At 43.1% G+C, this 19,495-nt stretch overlaps 1 pseudogene across 1 annotated transcript; it reads left to right on the top strand.

The window, feature by feature from the left end:
• The first annotated feature begins 3,284 nt into the window (after window positions 1–3,284).
• On the top strand, window positions 3,285–19,118 carry LOC308525519 (tuftelin-like; annotated as a pseudogene). Its single transcript has 3 exons — window positions 3,285–3,927; window positions 4,615–4,772; window positions 18,060–19,118. The product of its transcript is annotated as a tuftelin-like (transcript).
• The last annotated feature ends 377 nt before the right edge of the window (window positions 19,119–19,495 follow it).

Raw genomic sequence — 19,495 nt, 5'->3', positions numbered from 1 at the left:
TCTTGTTGCTTTGTTGATGGTTTCTTTGCTGTGCAGGAGCTTTTTACTTCAATGTAGTCCCATTTGTTTATTTTCTCCTTAGTTTCCATTTTCCTAGTTTACATTGTCCTAGCTGTATCGGTAAAGATATCGCTATTACATACATCTGATATTTTGCTACCTATGGATTCTTCCAAGATTTTTATGGTTTCCTGTCTTATGTTTAAGTCCTTTATCCATTTTGAGTTTATTTTTGTATACGGTGTAAATTGGTGGTCTAGTTTCATTTTTTTGCATGTGCCTGTCCAATTTTTCTAGCACCATTTATTGAAGAGACTATCTTGACTTCATTTTATACTCTTGCCTCCTTTGTCAAATATTAATTGAGCATAATAGCTTGGGTTGATTACTGGGTTCTCTGTTCTGTTCCATTGATCTATATGTCTGGTCTTGTGCCGGTTCCAGGTAGTTTTGAGAACAGTGGCTTTGTAGTATAGCTTGATATGTGGTATTGTGATTCCCTCCAACTTTGTTCTTTGCTGCAGCTATTCAGAGTCTTTTTTTTATTCAATATGAATTTTTGGAGAGGTCATTCTAGATCTCTGAAATATGCCATTGGTATCTTAATAGGGATTGCCTTGAGTGTGGCCAATAGTTCATCAATTTTGTTTATCCTTCCAAAGAACCAGCTCTTGGCTCTCATTGATTTTTTTGTATTATTTTTTTAGTCTGTTATTTATTTCTGCTGTAATCTTTATTATTTCCTTCCTTACTTACTCTGGGCTTTTCTTGTGGTTTTCTTTCTAGTTCTTTAAGTTGTGGGGTTAAATAGTTTATTGCTATTTTTCTTGTTTTTTTGAGGTAGGCCTATAGTGCTATGAACTTTCCTCTCAGGACTGCTTTTGCTGTGTCCCAGAGATTTGGGGTTATTGTGTGTTCATTTTCATGTTTCCAGAAAGTTTTTCATTTCTTCTTGATCTCATTGGCAACCCATTCATTGTTTAATAACATGCTATTTATCCTCCATGTGTTTGAATGTTTTTACTGTAGTTGATTTCTAATTTCATTCCACTGTGATCTGAAAGGATGCTTGATATTTCAATCTTCTTGAACTTGGAGAGACTTGTTTTGTGTCCTAACATGTGGTCTACCTTTGTGAATGATCCATGTGCATTTGAGGATAATGTATATTGTGCTGCATTGGGGTGATATCTTATATAATAAAAGGCTAATATGCAAATTGTCCCCTCAGGAATTCGACTGACCAGGAGTTCGACTGCTCACTATGATGTGTGCTGACCACCAGGGGCTGGGGCAGAATGAAGGAAGGCCCTGGCTGGTAGCCAGCAGCTGGGGGAAGGAAGGCTCAGATTAACCCTGATCACCACCAGGCCTAGGAACCCTACCCGTGCACCAATTTCATGCACTGACCTCTAGTATTCTATAAATGTCAATTAAATCCATTTGATCCAGTGTGTCCTTTAGAGTCTCTCTTTCCTTGTTAAGTTTTTGTCTGGAAGATCTATCTAGTGAAGTCAGCTGGGTGTTAAAGTCTCTTCATATGACTGTACTGTTGTCAATCTCTCCATTAAAGTCCTCTAGAACTTTTTTTTATATATGTAGGTGCTCCCATATTTGGAGCATATATGTTTACCAGGTTTACAGCCTTTTGTTGGATTGATCTTTTAGTATTATGTAGGGACCTTTGTTGTCTCTTATGATGGCCTTCATTTTAAAGTCTATTTTGTCTGATATGAGTATTGCTACTCCAGTATTATTTTCTTTTCCATTTGCATGAAAAAAAATTTTCCATCCCTTCACTCTCATCCGCTGTGTGTCTTTTGTTTTGAGGTGGTTCCATTATAGACAGCATATAGTGGGGTCACATTTTCGTATTCTTTCAGTTTCCTTACGCCTTTTGATTGGAGCATTTAATGTATGTACATTTACAGTTATTATTGCTAGGTACTTATTTATTGCTATTTTAATAATGTATGGCTAGGTTTCTCTCTCTGTTGTTTCTTCTCATTACAGCAATGCCATTAGCATTTTTTATAATGCTGGCTTCGTGGTGATGTACTTTAGTCTTTTTTTTTTTTTTTGTCTGGGAAACTGTTTATTTGACTGTCTATTTTGAATGATAGCCTTTAGCCTTGCTGGATAACAGTAATCTTGGTCTCAGATCCTTGCTTTTCATTACCTTGAGTACTTCATGCTATTCCCTTCTGGCCTGTAGAGTTTCTGATGAGGAATCAGGAGTCAGCCTTATGGGAACTCCTTTGTAGATACCAGTTTGCTTTTCTCTTGCTGCCTTTAAGATTCTCTCTTTGTCTTTAATTTTTGGCATTTTAATTATGATGTGTCTGGGCATGGGCTTGTTTGGGCTCTTCTTGCTTGGGGTTCTCTATGGCTCCTGAACTTGTGTAATTTTCCTTTACCAGGTAGGAAAGTTTTCTGCAATTAGTTCTTTAAACATATTCTCTATTCCTTTCTCCCTTTCTGCCTCTTCTGGCACACCTGCTATTCTAATATTGTTACGTTTCACACTGTCCCACAGCTCCCTTAAACTGTCCTCATGTTTTTTAATTGTTTCTTCTTTTTGATTCTCTTATTGAGTGATATTTTTAACTCTGTCTTCTAATTCACTGATCTGAACCTCAGCTTCCCCTAATCTGCTATGTATTCCTTCCAATGTGTTCTTTATTTGTGTTATGTCCTTCTTTATCTCAGACTGATCTTTTTTCATAGTTACTATATCTTTTTTCATGCTGTTGAGCATCTTTACCATCATTACTCTGAACTCTGTAATGATGGTAAATTGAAGAGACTATCTTTGGTAAATTTCTTATTTCTGGTTCATTTATGTCATTTATAGAATTCTCTAGTTCTTTCATTTGGGGGTTGTTTCTTTTTTTCGTCATTTTGGCTGTCTGTTTGGGTTTGTTACTATGTATTAGGTAGATTCTCTACTCCTCTCAATCTCTAGTGCAGGACAGTGTTAAAGGCTGCTTCTGACTAATTAGATCAGGCAAATACTCAAAGCCTCCAGAGACTGGGGGAGCAGTGGAGAGGAGAAGACTCATGTACCGTTGAGAGGCAGTGAGTGCCTAGCCGCACTAACCTTGTACTTCGTAATCTAGGCCCTTGCAGCTCCAGACCTGATGAGGTCCTAAAGTCTTGGCTTCAGAGATCCCCAGACTGATGATCTGAGATTTGAACCTCCAGACCTGCCCTGCCCTTGTTATCTCCCCTGGACACTCTTCCACCCTCTGTCCTTGGATTTGAGAGGAATCTAAACTCGTGCCATGTTCCTGGTTAGCCCATTCTTGAAGGGAGGCGGTGGTGGTGACAGCGGGTGAGGCGGGGGCCTGGGGAATGTGCTTGGAGGCCTGATCAGCAGAGGTGGAAGCGGTGGTGATGGAGGCAGAGTCAGTGGTGGGGGTGGCGGAACTGCCATGAGCATCCTAGGTGGGGTCATTAGCACCATCATTAGTGAGGCAGCTGTGCAGTATAACCCAGAGCCCCTGCCCCCATGCACCCATTACTCCAACATTGAGGCCAATGAGAGTGAGGAGGTTTGACAGTTCTGGAGACTATTTGCCAGCTGACTGGAGATGACATGGAAGTCAGTGCAACAGAACTCATGAACATTCTCAACAAAGTGGTGACCCGACACCCTGATCTGAAGACTGATGGTTTTGGCATTGACACACGTTGCTGCCTGGTGGCCTTGGTGGATAGTAATACAACAGGCAAGCTGGGTTTCTAGGAATTCAAGTATTGGTAGAACAACATCAAAAAGTGGCAGGCCATATACAGTTTGATGTTGACCATTCAGGAACCACTGGCAGCAGTGAACTTCTGGGGGCCTTTGAGACAGCAGGGTTCCATCTAAATAAGCATCTTTACACCACAATCATCTGAAGCCACTCAGATGAGGGAGGGAACATTGTTGTAATGTACCCCGCGAATCACAGAAGGACGCCTCAAGAAGTCAAATTAAAGAGTCACATTTATTGCATTCCAGGACTATGAGGGGCCATTCCCCAAATCTCATAGTAACAAGATGGTTGCAGCTCCAAGATTATATAGGCAAAAAAGTCACAAAGGTATTGATTACATCCCAGGGTTTTGAATGAGGAACCTGGTTCGCAAAAAAAGCAGTTTACAGAAACAGAATTAAGCATGTTAATTATAGTTTTGGGTCTCAGGGTCAAACACATTATCTAGAGCCCTGGAATGAGGAACCTAGTTTGCAAAAAGCAGTTTACAGAAGCAGGAACAGCATGTTATCTAAATTACAGTTTTGGGTCTAGAGCCCTTGGGTAACCTGGGTTAAACTTAGGCATGTTATCTAAATTACAGTTTTGGGTCTAGAGCCCTCTGACCTTGGGATAACTGTGCTGTCCTTCCCAGGTAAAGGAAAATGTGCCTTCTAAGACCAGTATGACCACTACAAATGGGATTTCACATTACAATCAATAGGATATTTAATCGAATGGGATGATTTATATAATTCAGAAAATCAAAATTACCTGTCTATTGTTAAACAAAGAAAATAGGTACATAAGCCAAACAGCAGGGTTAAAGGTAAACTATAGTTTCTACCTGAGATAATTGCTACCATACTTTAACATGAATTTTGACAACTTCATCAGCTGCCTGGTCAGGCTGATGCCATGTTCCATGCTTTCAAATCTCTTGATAAAGATAGCACTGGACAAATTCAGGTGAACATCCAGGAGTGGCTGCAGCTGAAAGGGCGAGGGCTACACCCTCCATCTTGCCCCAAGGTGAGGGCTACGCCTTCCATCTTGCCCCAGGGCGAGGGCTATGCCCTCCATCTTGCCCCAGGGCAAGGGCTATGCCCTCCATCTTACCCCGGACCCTCCATTTTTGGGCAGCAGCCATTAGCCATGTGCTCAGCAAGGAGCTTCTTCCCGGAAGCCAAAGCCTCTGCTAGTCACACATAGGATTTCTTTAAACTAACCAATGATAATCAAGGGAAGTGCATGCCATAGATACGACCACATCCTGTGTAACAAGACACCGACTTGCGCCCGGCCAATCGGCAGGGCCCACAGTCCTCTCTCCTCCCCTTACTCCAACCCCCCCTATAAAACCTCTCTCCACACAGAGCTCACTCTCTCTCTCTGCCTCCTGCCGCTGTGTCGTGAGTGTGGTGGACGGGGAGCTTGAGCTAGCTCGAATAAAGACTTTGCTTTTGCATCGGACTCGGCTGGCTCCCTGGTGGTCTTTTGGGGATCCTGAAATCTGGGCATAACACAGCTAATTATGCATTCCTGAGTGGGAACCCCAGACCTCTCCCCTCATCACCTCACATTAGGAGTCACCTTGCACATTTTGGTCTTTCCCAGGGCTGATCCTGTTTGCAGTCATGTCTTTGTGGGTCCTGATGACCCACCAGCTTTTCCATTTTCCCAGCTGTTGGCAACTAGCTTTTCAGACAACAGCTAGGCTCAACATGTCCCAACATGCCATGCCCCAAGTGGCTCTAAGACACTAACATACCCTGCCCCATGGATCACTCCACCTTCAGCACACCCACCCCACAACCCTTCTCATGCATCTGTGCCAAGTTGTGTTGCTTCCACACCCCAAAGGTCCTTCTCTAAGTTCTGGGAGAAATCACCCCAGACCCTATGCACCCTGGCACACCTGTTCAGTTAACCACCCAGGCATCTGAACTCCAGGTCATAACAGGCCCATATATGCCCCAGTGCCTTTGTATTCTGCTCCCAGCCTGCTAGGCTCTGGAGGAAATAAATGCATCTCAGTTGCTGCTCTGAGAAAAAAAAACGCCTCCAGAGACCACCTCTGCCTACAGACTGATAGGATTCCTACTTGAGTTGTCCCCCAGGCAATCATCCTCAGGTGTGGTGAAAGGTTTCTTCAACAGGGTGGGGCAATTTCTTCTGCCCGGAAGCTAATTGTTATTTTTAATCTTTTAAATGGCCTCAGGGCAAGGTATTTTCCAATAGGGTGTGTCAACTGTCTTCCCTGCAGGTGAGGCAAATGTCTATGTGGGAAAGATGACCTCTGTTGCCTGAGGAATGACTCAGCCAAAAAACTTGGGGTGTCTGCCTTCTGAGCTCTATCCTCTGAGTCCCTAGTCCTGGCTTCTGCTCTCACAGCTCCAGTCCATTTCACACTCCCTCTGCCAGAGCACAAGGTGGGTGGCTAAACAGGGAATTTTGTGCATTGGCCCTTTAAGAGGTGCCTGAATTTTCAGCTGTTACTCCCTGGTAGACAGCACCCTGCTGCTTTTCACTGCCAGATGTTATGTGGGTACCCTTTTCAGTTCTGGTGCTCTCTGCTGGGGGTCCCAGTTTGGAGATGAGATCTCATAGTTGTCAGTGACAACCCCCCACAGCTGAGATATCGCTCTGAGACTTCAGTTGCTATCTGTGGGCACCCGGCCAACCCTTTTGCACCTCCACCCCTCCTACCAGTCTCTATGCGGTCTCCACTTTCGGTCCTGGAGTATCAGGGTTCTCTCCTGCATGTTTTCCGTTGATTATTCAGAAAGTTTTTCTGTATTTTAGTTGTAATTCCAGTTTGTTCCTGGGAGCATGTCCATGCAGCATCCACTTACTCTGTTGCCATTTTTTAATTTCTCCATTAATTTTAGAGAGAGTGGAAGAGAGAGGGAAAGACAGAAAGAAACACTGATGTAAGAGAAACACATTGATTGGTTGCTTCCTGCATCTGCCCTGAACAATGCCCATGCCAGGAGGAGCCTGTAACTGAGGTACATGCCCTTGACCAGAATCAAACCCAGGGCCCTTTGGTTTGCAGGCCAACGGCTCTATCTACTGAGCCAAACTGGCCAGGGCAATTTGGCAATTCTTTTTTTTTTAAAATATATTTTATTGATTTTTACAGAGAGGAAGGAAGAGGGATAGTTAGAAACATCGATGATAGAGAAACACCAATCAGCTGCCTCCTGCACACTCCCCACTGGGGATGTACCCGCAACCAAGGTACATGCCCTTGACTGGAATTGAACCTGGGACCCTTGAGTCCGCAGGCCAACACTTCATCCACTGAGCCAAACCAGCTAGAGCAATTTGGAAATTCTTAATGACTGAGTCATGGCAATATGCTTGTTTGCATGAATTCAATTAGATCAGTTTTCAATTGTGGTTTTATTACCCAAGACTTTGACTGGAAAGTCATGTCTGAGAGAGACATGCTTAAATTCTGCATGTCAACAGAAAGCTTTAAGAAATTAAGACTGATCCTGATGCTAATAAGACTCCCTTAGTGAAATACTGGTACCTTGCTTGATTATTGGGTTCATGGCATTCTTTCCAGGTAAGGAACGAAGGTTGCTTTCCTGAAAGATGGCCAGAAAAAAACTTCAAGACATTTTGGGAACCTCAAAAACTTGAGGAATACAACTAAGCCTATAGGACTTACAAGCAAACCTGATGGCAACTAGGTGGCTCAGCTTCTTTACCCTCAGGGGCTAATTAAAGCTCAATTATGACATTCCAGAAAAGCAGGTTTTTATTCTTATTTATTTTTTAAATATATACTTATTGGCTTCAGAGAGGAAGGGAGAAGGAGAAAGAGATAGAAACATCAATGATGAGAGAGAATCATTGATTAGCTACCTCTTGCATGCCCCTCACTGAGGCTCAAGCCCCACAACCCACATATGTGCCCTTGACTGGAATCGAACTTGGGACCCTTCAGTCCACAGGTTGACACTCTATCCACTGAGCCAAACCAGCAGGTTTTTAAAAGTCTATGTCACCCTAGCCAGTTTTGCTCAGTGGATAGAACATAGGTCTGGAGAATGAGGGGTCCTGGGTTCTATTCTAGTCAAGGGCATGTACCTCGGTTGCAGGCTCCTCCCCAGTCTGGTCCCTGGTCAGGGCGTGTGCAGGAGGCAAGCAAGCGATATGTCTCTCTCACATCAATGTTTCTCTCTCTCTCCCTCCCACTCTCTATAAAAATCAATGGAAAAATATCCTCGGGTGAGGATTTAAAATAAATAAATTGATTAATTGATTAATTAAAAGCCTGTATGATCAATTGTTACTCTTATAGTGTTTATGCAAATAATCAGGCCAAATTAAAACTAGACAATGTAGTAAATAAACTGGTCTTAATGTGGCTCTTTAATAAAAATGAGGGAGGGGAGAAACCAAGATAGCGGCATAGGTAAACACCTGAAATTTCTGCCTCGCACAACCACTTCAAAAATACAACTAAAAGACAAAACATCATTCAGAACCACAGGAAGGCTGGCTAAGTGGAAATTCTACAACTAGAAGGAAAAAGAAAAGCACACTGAGACTCAGAGGAGCTGCGGAAGTAAAGCACAGAGGTACAGCTGCTTGAGCGCGCGCAGCAAGCGCTGGCAACTGAGGACGAGGTTGTCTTTTTGAATCGGGAGGGAGTCACAAGGCCCCAACTGCTCTGAACTCCAGTTCCAGGCGAGTCTCTGGAGACCCAGGACTCATACGGGGAGAAACTGGACTACCTGGCAGTGGGCGGAACTCAGAACTTGAGGGGGGCATTCCCTCAGAGGTGCTTGCAGCGATTACCGGGACACTGAGACTCGGGGCCACTTAGGGCAGGGCTGACGATAAACCATAGCTGCTTGCTCCACCCTGTTGATTCCCTGAGACCCTGCCCCACCCAGGCTGTGGCAGAGGCTTTTGCATATGAATGCCTTGGCCCTTTGCAATCTGAAAATTACCTAACAACTGCAGCTGGGCCAGACAGACCCAGAACTTCCAAGAGAAGGCCCAAGGCGCCACAGCAGCTTGCATTGCTTCACAGCTGGGCCTCATCTGGGCACCTCCAAACCCCAAAAAAGGAAGGGGAATCTGAAGATCTCTTCGTACCTCCTGCTGGATAGCTTCAGGCAGAGGCTAAGTTAGCACCTCCTTAGATCCAGGAGCCAGTGTACCCAGTGGTCAGAGTGAGACCATCCAGAATACAACTCCTCAGATCCATAAGGGACACACTCAGGGCAGACTCATTGAGCACCAAAGCCCCATCAAAGCAAGTCTTGCCCCAGACGGGTGTCTTTAGCACAGAAGTTCTCCCACTGTAGACACAGCTGATACTCACAGCAAATTGGCCTGGAGGTCAATTCCTCCCAGTGATAACTAAAAAAATCAAGGCTTAACTACAAAAAGACTGTGCACAAAGCCTACAAAGGGGTGCACTAAGACTGTCCATCTCCGGTAATTGGGGAGGCTGAGCCACTGGGCCCTATAGGACACCCAGCACAAAAAGCCACTCTACCAACACAGGGAAACATAAAAAATGCGGAGACAAAGAAACAGACCACAAATGACACAAATGGAGGAATGCAAAGGACTGAATATAGAGTTCAAAACCACACTTATAAGGTCCTTCAAGAATTTTCTGGAAACCGCTGATAAATTTAGTGAGACCCTGGAGGATATGAAAAAAGACCAGGTAGAAATTAAGCATACACTGACTGAAATAAAAAATAATATACAGAGATCCAACAGCAGACAAGAGAATCCCAAGAATCAAGTCAAAGATTTGAAATAAAAAGAAACAAAAAATACCCAACCGGAAAAGCAAAATGAAAAAAGAATCCAAAAATGTGAAGATAGTGTAAGGAGCCTCTGGGACAACTTCAAGCATACCAACATCCGAATTATAGGGGTGCCAGAAGAAGAGAGAGGACAAGATATTGAAAACCTATTTGAAGAAATAATGACAGAAAATTTCCCCTACCTGGAAGTTGTGTGAAAGAAGAGCAAGTGGTTGGCTAATTTGCAGAGTGCGCCTGTGTTCCTGAGTAGGAATGAACATAGAAGTGAGGAGGAGGGGAAGGTATTTATTTATTTATTTTTTTATTGTTTAAAGTATTACCACAAGAACAACGGGGTCACAGGAATGTGTGCACAACTCCTGGCCCACTTCAGCTGCCTAGGAGAGCAGTTGAAGAGCGAGGCAAAACACATCAGAGTAATTTATATTGATGCATGAAAACCTTAAAAAAAAGAAACCTGTTGACTAAATAAAGACATGAAAATTAAAAAAAAAGAAAATTTCCCCTACCTGGTGAAAGAAAGCCTTACAAGTCCAGGAAGCACAGAGAACCCCAAACAAAAGGAATCCAAAGAGGACCACACCAAGACACATCATAATTAAAATGCCAAGAGCAAAAGACAAAGAGAGTATCTTAAAAGCAGCAAGAGAAAAAATGTCAGTTATCTACCAGGGAGTACCCATAAGACTGTCAGCTGATTTCTCAACAGAAACTATGCAGGCCAGAAGGGAGTGGCAAGAAATATTCAAAGTGATGAATAGCAAGAACCTACAACCAAGATTACTTTATCCAGCAAAGCTATCATTCAGAATTGAAAGTCAGATAAAGATCTTCACAGATAAGGAAAAGCTAAAGGAGTTCATCACCACCAAACCAGCATTATATGAAATGCTGAAAGGTATCCTTTAAGAAGAGGAAGAAGAAGAAAAAGGTAAAGATAAAAATTATGAACAGCAAATACATATCTATCAACAAGTGAATCTAAAAATCAAGTGAATTAAAAATCTGATGAACAGAGTAAACTGGTTAATATAATAGAACCTGGGTCATGAAAAGGGAGTGGACTGACAATTCTTGGGGGGAAAGGGGTGTGGGGGTGCAGGAAGAGACTGCACAAAAATCGTACACCAATATAGACTGGATGAGGACAGTGGGAGGGGTAAGGGCAGAGGGTGGGGTGGGAACTGGGTGGAGGAGAGCTATGGGGGGAAAAAAGAGGAACAACTGTAATAATCTGAACAATAAAGATTTAATTAAAAAAAACAAAACAAAAAAGAAACAATAACATCCATCCATGAAAGTGCATACGTCATAAATGTACAGTCAAGCAATTTTCACAAACTGGACCCATTCCTCTAACCAGCACTCAGATAAGAAACAAGTCATGGGAGGACGGAAGATGGCAGCGATATAGGCAGACACGTCCCAGGTCGTGTCCAGAGCAAATGGAGTGAGCAGCTGAGACTAGTGACACCCACACCGAATTGGCGAAATTGCTCAGCTGGTGGGACGGTTTGCGGCCCAGTAGAGCAGAACTCCCCTGGAAAGGTAAAAAAAACCAGGGATTTAGGCAGGAAAGTTTGCCAGAGCTCTGAGCCCAGAGAGTCGGAGGGAGACCACGTGGCAGACAGCTGCGTCCCTTGGGACAGGCACAGCCCCTGACGGGGGAAAGGAGAACCGTGGGATTCCTGGTGCCACCAGGGGAATTGAGAGCTGGGTTCTGTGATCACGGAGGACTGAGCCTAAAGGGGACAGCCTGAAGAGCTGACCAGACCATGCAGTCCCGGTAAGAGAAGAAGCTTACAGAAACCAAGCCTTCCCCGTTTCCACGGCCGGCGTTTGTTTGTTTGTTTTCACTGAATCCTGTTCATGGGACATTTCGGATACAGACACTCACCTGTGCTGAAGAGAGGGAGAGTGTGTGGAGGAGTGGAATCTGGGGAGAGACTAGGGAGAGAGGGGGGGCCGGGAGAGGTGGCAGCGAGTTGAGTGCTGGGACACCCCTGAGCCCAGGACTGGGGCAGCCATTCTCTCCAGAGAGTGAGACTCCTCCCCCCAGCCCCCAGGCAAGGAGCACAGCCACACCCAGATTCCACCCTGTAGGAGATCAAGGATTAAAATAACCTGATCAGTCCCTGGGAGTTAACAGGGTCTGGCCTATAGAGGGATTTTCAATCCCAGCAACAACACAGCGCCGGTAACTAACTATTACGCACCCAGCTCTGGGCAGTGAACTTCCACTGGACAGAGAGGCCCTATAGCCTCAGAGGCCAACCCCAGAACACTGCCACCCAGAGGCTGACCCACAAACTGACTCTTTGCTAAACACAAAATAAGGCAGTCTGGGAAACAAATGCAGCCTGCTTTAAAATAAGGACTGTGGTTTACAACACTGAGGAACAGTGTATCACAGGGAAACTCAACACTCCCCTGAATACCTGGCAGGTCTAAGGCGGGCCACACTGAAGAATAGAAGAACCAAAGGACCTTCACTACTGCAATTTTTTTTTTCTTTTTTCAACTTTTAACTAAGAAACCAATTTTTTTTCTTTTTTTTTCTTCTTCTTTTTTTTTGCTTCTTTTTTTTTTCTTCTTTTTCCATCACCTGATTTTAGCCTTTTAATTACTACCTTCTTATTTTTAACCAGTATTATTACTGCTACCATTTTACCATTTTTTAAAGTGCCATTTTATTTTCTCTTTATTTTATTTTGGGATTAGTGTTCTCCATTCTATTTTCATCATTATATTATTGGTTGTTTCTAGTTTGCATGCATCTCCAGGGAGCTGTTGCTGGAATTTGTTGGGATTAGTGGCTGTTCTATAGGAGTATGCTCCTCATATAGAAAGTCTCTTCCCCTCTTCCACTTCATTCTCTCTTTTCGCTCTTTTTTTTCTCTCTTTTCTTTTCTTTTCTCACTTTTATTTTCCCCCCTCCTTTTTCCCAATTTCATTTTTGCACTCCTTTTTTTTGGTCCCTACTTTTCTTTTCTTTTTTCTCTTTTATCTTTTTCTCTTCCTTCTTCCTTATCCCCTAATTCTCTTAACTCGGGTGGTCACCTTTATTTGGGGTTATTAATATCGTGAATATATTTGTGTATAGTGCCTGGTACGTAGTGCCTTTTTGTGTTGTATTTTGTGCCTTTAAATCAAATCAGCAGATCCAAGCAACAGCAACCTCCTGAGCACCACACCCTCTGTCTGAGGAACAGCAGCTGTACGTGATACCTCCCCCCACCAGCCAGAAGAGCCACCACAGCTGTGAACAGCACCCACCAGAGGAGCTGCTGCCAAATGAAGAGCAGCTGCTACCGCAACCGCCCGAAGAGCAACCACAGACCAAGGAGTCACTGCCACCAAGGGAGCAACCACTGAACGACTCAACATCTAGATATGTCAGTGAGATCAAACATGGGTAGACAAAGAAACCCCCAAAGGAAAGAGAAGGAAGACTCTCCAGAAAAGCAGCTAAGTAATACAGAGGCATGCAACATGACAGAAAAAGAATTCAGAATAAGGGTCCTAGAGTGCATAAACTGGACGGAGGAAAAAATCGACAACCTCTGCAAGAAGCAAAAGAAACAGATGAAAACATCAACAACTTAAGTAAGACCCAAGAAGAAATGAAGAGTGATATAGCTGCAATGAAAAACTCCATTGATAGTATCAACAGTAGACTAGGAGAAGCGGAGGACCGAATTAGTGAATTAGAAGACAAGGAAGCAAAACACACCCAAAATGTACTGCAATTGGAGAAAAAAATTAAAAGACAGAAAGAGAGCCTAAGGGAGCTTTGGGACAACATGAAACGAAACAACATACGAATAATAGGGGTACCAGAACAACAGAAGGAGGAACGAGGATTAGAAAACCTATTAGAAGAAATAATATCAGAAAACTTCCCTGAGGTGGGGAAGAAAAAAGTCACACAAGCCCAGAGAGTCCCAAACAAGGTGAACCCGAAAACACCCACACCAAGACACATCATAATTACCATGGCAAATGTTCAGAACAAAGAGAGAATCTTACAGGCTGCAAGAGAGAGACGGAAAGTTACATACAAGGGATCTCCCATTAGATTGTCAAATGATTTCTCAAAAGAAACACATCAGGCCAGAAAAGAATGGACGGAAATTTACAAAGTGATGCAAAGCAAAGGACTGAATCCAAGAATACTCTATCCAGCAAGGCTATCATTCAAACTTGAAGGGGAAATAAGAAGCTTCACAGACAAAAAAAGGCTAAGGGAGTTTATAACCACCAAGCCAGCAATGCAAGGAATGCTAAAGGGACTGGTATAAAAAGAAGAAATAAAAAGCTCAGAAAGAAAACAGCCACACACAAAAAGAAATTGCTACAAACAAGTACCTTTCAATAATAACTTTAAACGTAAACGGACAAAATGCTCCAAACAAAAGACATCGAGTGGCTGAATGGATAAAAAAACATGACCCATACATCTGCTGTCTACAAGAAACCCACCTCATTAGAAGGGACTCACACAGACTGAAAGTGAAAGGATGGAAAAATATCTTTCAGGCAAATGGAAAGGAAAAGAAAGCTGGGGTAGCAATACTTATATCGGATAAAATAGACCTCAAAGTGAAGGCCATAACAAGAGATAAGGAAGGCCACTTCATAATACTAAAGGGATCAATACAACAAGAAGATATAATTCTGGTAAACATATATGCACCCAATGAGGAGCACCCAAATTCATAAAAAAAACTCCTGGAAGATATCAAAGGAGAGATCGACAACAATACAATCATAGTAGGGGACTTTAATACACCACTGACATCACTGGATAAGTCCTCTAGACAAACAATCAGCAAAGATACAGCAATCCTAAATGACTCACTAGATCAGATGGACTTAATAGACATCTTCAGAACACTTCACCCCAATGCCACGGAATATACATTCTACTCAAATGCTCATAAGACATATTCAAAAATAGACCATATATTGGGTCACAAGCAAAGTATCCCCAAATTCAAGAAGATTGAAATCCTAAAAAGCGTCTTCGCAGACCACGATGGTATAATATTAGAAATAAACTACAATAAAAACAACCCAAAATACTCAAACACCGGGAAGCTGAATAGCATGCTATTAAATATTGATTGGGTTAACAATGATATCAAAGAAGAAATTCAAAACATCCTGGAAACTAATGACAATGAAAACACAACAATCCAAAACCTATGGGACACAATGAAAGCAGTCCTGAGAGGGAAGTTTATAGCTCTACAGGCCTATCTCAACAAACAAGAAAAAATGGTAGTAAATCATCTAACTCTATAACTCAAAGAATTAGAAAGACAGCAACAAGAAAACCCCAGAGTGAGCAGAAGGAAGGAGATAATAAAGATTAGAGCAGAAATAAATGACATACAGACCAAAAAAACAATACAGAAAATCAATGAAACCAAGAGCTGGTTCTTTGAAAGGATAAACAAGATTGACAAACCTCTAGCCAGACTCACCAAGAAGCAAAGAGAGAGGACCCAAATAAACAAAATCAGAAATGATAGAGGCGAAATAACAACAGATCCCACAGAAATACAAATGATTGTTAAAAAATACTATGGACAGCTCTACTCCAACAAACTAGACAACCTGGAGGAAATGGACAAATTCCTAGAAAAATACAACATTCCAAAACTCAATCAGGAAGAATCTAAAAATCTCAACAGGCCAATAACTATGGAAGAAATTGAAGCAGTCATCAAAAAGCTTCCAGCAAACAAAAGCCCAGGACCAGATGGCTACACAGGGTAGTTTTACCAAACATTCAAGGAAGAACTAAAACCTATCCTCCTCAGACTACTACAAAAAATCCAAGAGGAAGGAACACTTCCAAGCTCATTCTATGAAGCCAGCATCACCCTAATACCAAAACCAGGTAAAGACAACACAATGAAAGAGAATTACAGGCCAATATCCCTCATGAACATAGATGCCAAAATCCTCAACAAAATCTTAGCAAATCGGATCCAGCAGTACATCAGAAAGATCATACACCATGACCAAGTAGGATTTATCCCAGGGCAGCAAGGATGGTATAATATCCGCAAATCAATAAACGTGATACATCACATAAACAAATTGAAAGAAAAAAAACCACATGGTCATATCATTTGATGCAGAAAAAGCATTTGACAAAATTCAACACCCATTTTTGATAAAAACTCTCAGCAAGGTGGGAGTAGAAGGATCATACCTCAACATAATAAAAGCCATATATGACAGGCCCACAGCCAACATCATACTCAATGGACAAAAACTAACACCATTTCCCCTAAGAACAGAAACAAGACAGGGATGCCCACTCTCACCACTCCTGTTCAACATAGTACTGGAAGTTTTAGCCATTGCAATTAGACAAGAAGAAGAAATAAAAGGCATCCAAATTGGAAAAGAGGAAGTAAAACTGTCCTTATTTGCAGACGACATGATATTATACATACAAAACCCTAGAGACTCCATCAAAAAGCTACTAGACTTACTACATGAATTTGGCAATGTAGCAGGATACAAAATTAACCCCAAGAAATCTGAGGCATTTCTATACACCAATAGTGAACTTTCAGAAAGAGAGATTATAAAAACATCCCCGTTTACCATCACACCAAAAAAATTAAGCTACCTAGGAATAAACTTAACTAAAGAGGTAAAAGACCTCTACTCAGAAAACTACACGACGTTGAAAAAAGATATAGAGGAAGGCATAAACAGATGGAAGAACATACCGTGTTCATGGATTGATAGAATCAACATCATTAAAATGTCCATACTACCCAAAGCAATCTATAAATTCAATGCACTTCCCATTAAAATACCAACGGCATACTTCATAGATCTAGAACGAACTCTCCAAAAATTCATCTGGAATAGAAAAAGACCCCGAATAGCTGCAGCCATCCTGAGAAAGAACAAAGTAGGTGGGATCTCAATACCAGATATCAAGTTGTATTACAAAGCCACTGTTCTCAAAACTGCCTGGTACTGGCACAAGAATATGCATATAGATCAATGGAATAGAATAGAGAGCCCAGAAATTGGCCCGAACCAATATGCTCAATTAATATTTGACAAAGGAGGCAAGAACATACAATGGAGCCAAGATAGTCTCTTCAATAAATGGTGTTGGGAAAATTGGACAGATATATGCAAGAAAATGAAACTAGACCACCAACTTACACCGTATACAAAAATAAACTCAAAATGGATAAAGGACTTAAATGTACGACAGGAAACCATAAAAATTCTAGAAGAATCCAAAGGCAACAAAATCTCAGACATATGCCGAAGCAATTTCTTCACTGATACAGCTCCTAGGGCACTTGAAACTAAAGAGAAAATGAACAAATGGGACTACATCAAAATAAAAAGCTTCTGCACAGCAAAAGAAACCATCAACAAAACAACGAGAAAAACCACTGCGTGGGAAAGCATATTTGCCAATGTCATATCTGATAAGGGCCTAATCTCCAAAATTTATAGGGAACTCATACAACTTAACAAAAGGAAGATAAACAATCCAATCAAAAAATGGGCAAAGGACCTAAATAGACACCTTTCAAAAGAGGACATTCAGAAAGCCAAGAGACATATGAAAACATGCTCAAAGTCACTAATCATCCGAGAGATGCAAATCAAAACAACAATGAGGTACCATCTCACACCTGTCAGACTGGCTATCATCAACAAATCAACAAACAACAAGTGCTGGAGAGGATGTGGAGAAAAGGAACACTTGTGCACTGCTGGTGGGAATGCAGACTGGTGCAGCCACTATGGAAGACAGTATGGAGTTTCCTCAAAAAACTGAAAATGGAACTCCCATTTGACCCTGTGATCCCACTTCTAGGAATATATCCCAAGAAACCAGAAACACCAATCAGAAAGGATATATGCACCCCTATGTTCATAGCAGCACAATTCACCATAGCTAAGATCTGGAAACAGCCTAAGTGCCCATCAGTAGATGAATGGATTAGAAACGGTGCTACATCTACACGATGGAATACTATGCTGCTCTGCTCTAAAAAGGAAGGAACTCTTACCATTTGCAACGTCATGGATGGAACTGGAGAGCATTATGCTAAGTGAAATAAGCCAGTCAATGAAGGAAAAATACCACATGATCTCACTCATTCATGGATAATAGAGACCATTATAAACTTTTGAACAATAATAGATACAGAGGCAGAGCTGCCTCAAACAGATTGTCAAACTGCAGCGGGAAGGCCGGGGAGGGTTGGGGGGCAGGAGGTAGGGGGGTAAGAGATCAACTAAAGGACTTGTATGCATGCATATAAGCATAACCAATGGACATAAGACACTGGGGAATAGGGGAGGCTAGGGGACTGTCTAGGGCGGGGGGATAAAGTGGACACATATGTAATACCCTTTGTAATACTTTAAGCAATAAATTAAAAAAAAAAAAAGAAACAAGTCATTACCAGCAACTACAGAATTGTTTCCTCTTGTCCCTTTATAGGCATTAACTACTCTCCACCCTGAAGGCGGCAGGAAGACCTATGCCATGGTGCCTGGCCACTCACCCAGTCATTCTCTGGCCTCAAAACTGGTGGAGTCCAACGATGGACACGAGGAGATCATTACGTGTATTTGAAGGGGAGGTCTGGTAGACAAGATGATCCATGAGAAGAATATTAACCAGCTGAAGAGTGAGGTCCAGAACATCCAGGAAGCCAGAAACTGTCTGCAGAAGCTGCGGGAGGATATAAGAAGCAAGCTTGATAGAGATCCAGGAGAGTCTCACCATCGACAGGAGATACAGGTGGTGCTAGAGAGGCCAAATGGTTTTAGTCAAAGTCCCACGACGCTGTATAGCAGCCCACCTGAGGTGGACACCTATATGAATGAAGATGTCGAGAGCTTGAGGAAGACCGTGCGGGACTTGCTGGCCAAGCTGCAGGAGGCTGAGCAGCAGCACCAGGCAGACCGTGTGGCTTTTGAGGTCACACTCAGCCGATACCAGAGAAAAGCCAAGCAGAGTCACGTGGCCCTGCAGAGAGCAGAGGACAGAGCAGAGCAGAAAGAGGTGGAAATCAGAGAGCTGCAGAGGCGCTTGCTCGGGATGGAGATGGAGCATCAGGCCTTACTGGAGAAGGTCAGGGAAGGGGAGGCGGCCCTGGAAGAACTTTGTAGCAAGAATGCTGACTGCCAAGCAGAACAGGAAAAGGCTGCTAACCTGGAAACGGAAGTGGCTGGGTTGCGGGAGAAGATCCACCACTTGGATGACATGCTGAAAAGCCAGCAGCGGAAGGTCCGGCAAATGATAGAGCAGCTCCGGTATTCCAAAGCTGTGATTCAGTCAAAGGACACAAGCATCCAGGAGCTCAAGGAGAAGATGGCCTACCTGGAAGCGGAGAATTTAGAGATGCACGACCGGATGGAACACCTGACAGAGAAGCAGGTCAGTCACGCCAACTTCAGCACCCAGACCTGGGCCAAGAGTGAGAATCTGGGCAGCGTTAGGATAGCCAAGCCCCCCAGCCCTAAGCCCATGCCTCTCACCCGAGTGGAAACATGAGCTGAGGAGGAGGAGGATGCTGTTGCTGCTGCCTCTCCCTGTGGAGAAACTCTGTCACCACCCCTGTTGGCCATTAGCACTGACTTTGACTTCCTGACCTCCTGACCGGTCTTTGGCTGCCCTCAGGGCTTGGGGCTGTGCCCTGAGTCTGAGCTCCTGTCCTCGGTTTGCTGGGTGGATAGAGGATGAGCGCCTCCTCTGGACACTGCAGCCCTTGGCAGACAGGACCCTGCTGGCAGGAGCCAGGGCGGCACCCTTATCCCTGTAGTTAGTTTTTCTCTTAGCAGAGCCTCCCTTCTGTTGTAGACTGGGGTTTAGCTGCCCCGGGCCCTCAGATAGTCGGGACAAGTGAAGAGATGACAAGATTTGCATCAGCT

The sequence above is a fragment of the Myotis nattereri genome, assembly GCF_964212035.1.
Source record: "Myotis nattereri genome assembly, chromosome: 1".
Classification (NCBI taxonomy): domain Eukaryota; kingdom Metazoa; phylum Chordata; class Mammalia; order Chiroptera; family Vespertilionidae; genus Myotis; species Myotis nattereri.
This window is presented reverse-complemented; position numbering and strand designations above follow the sequence as displayed.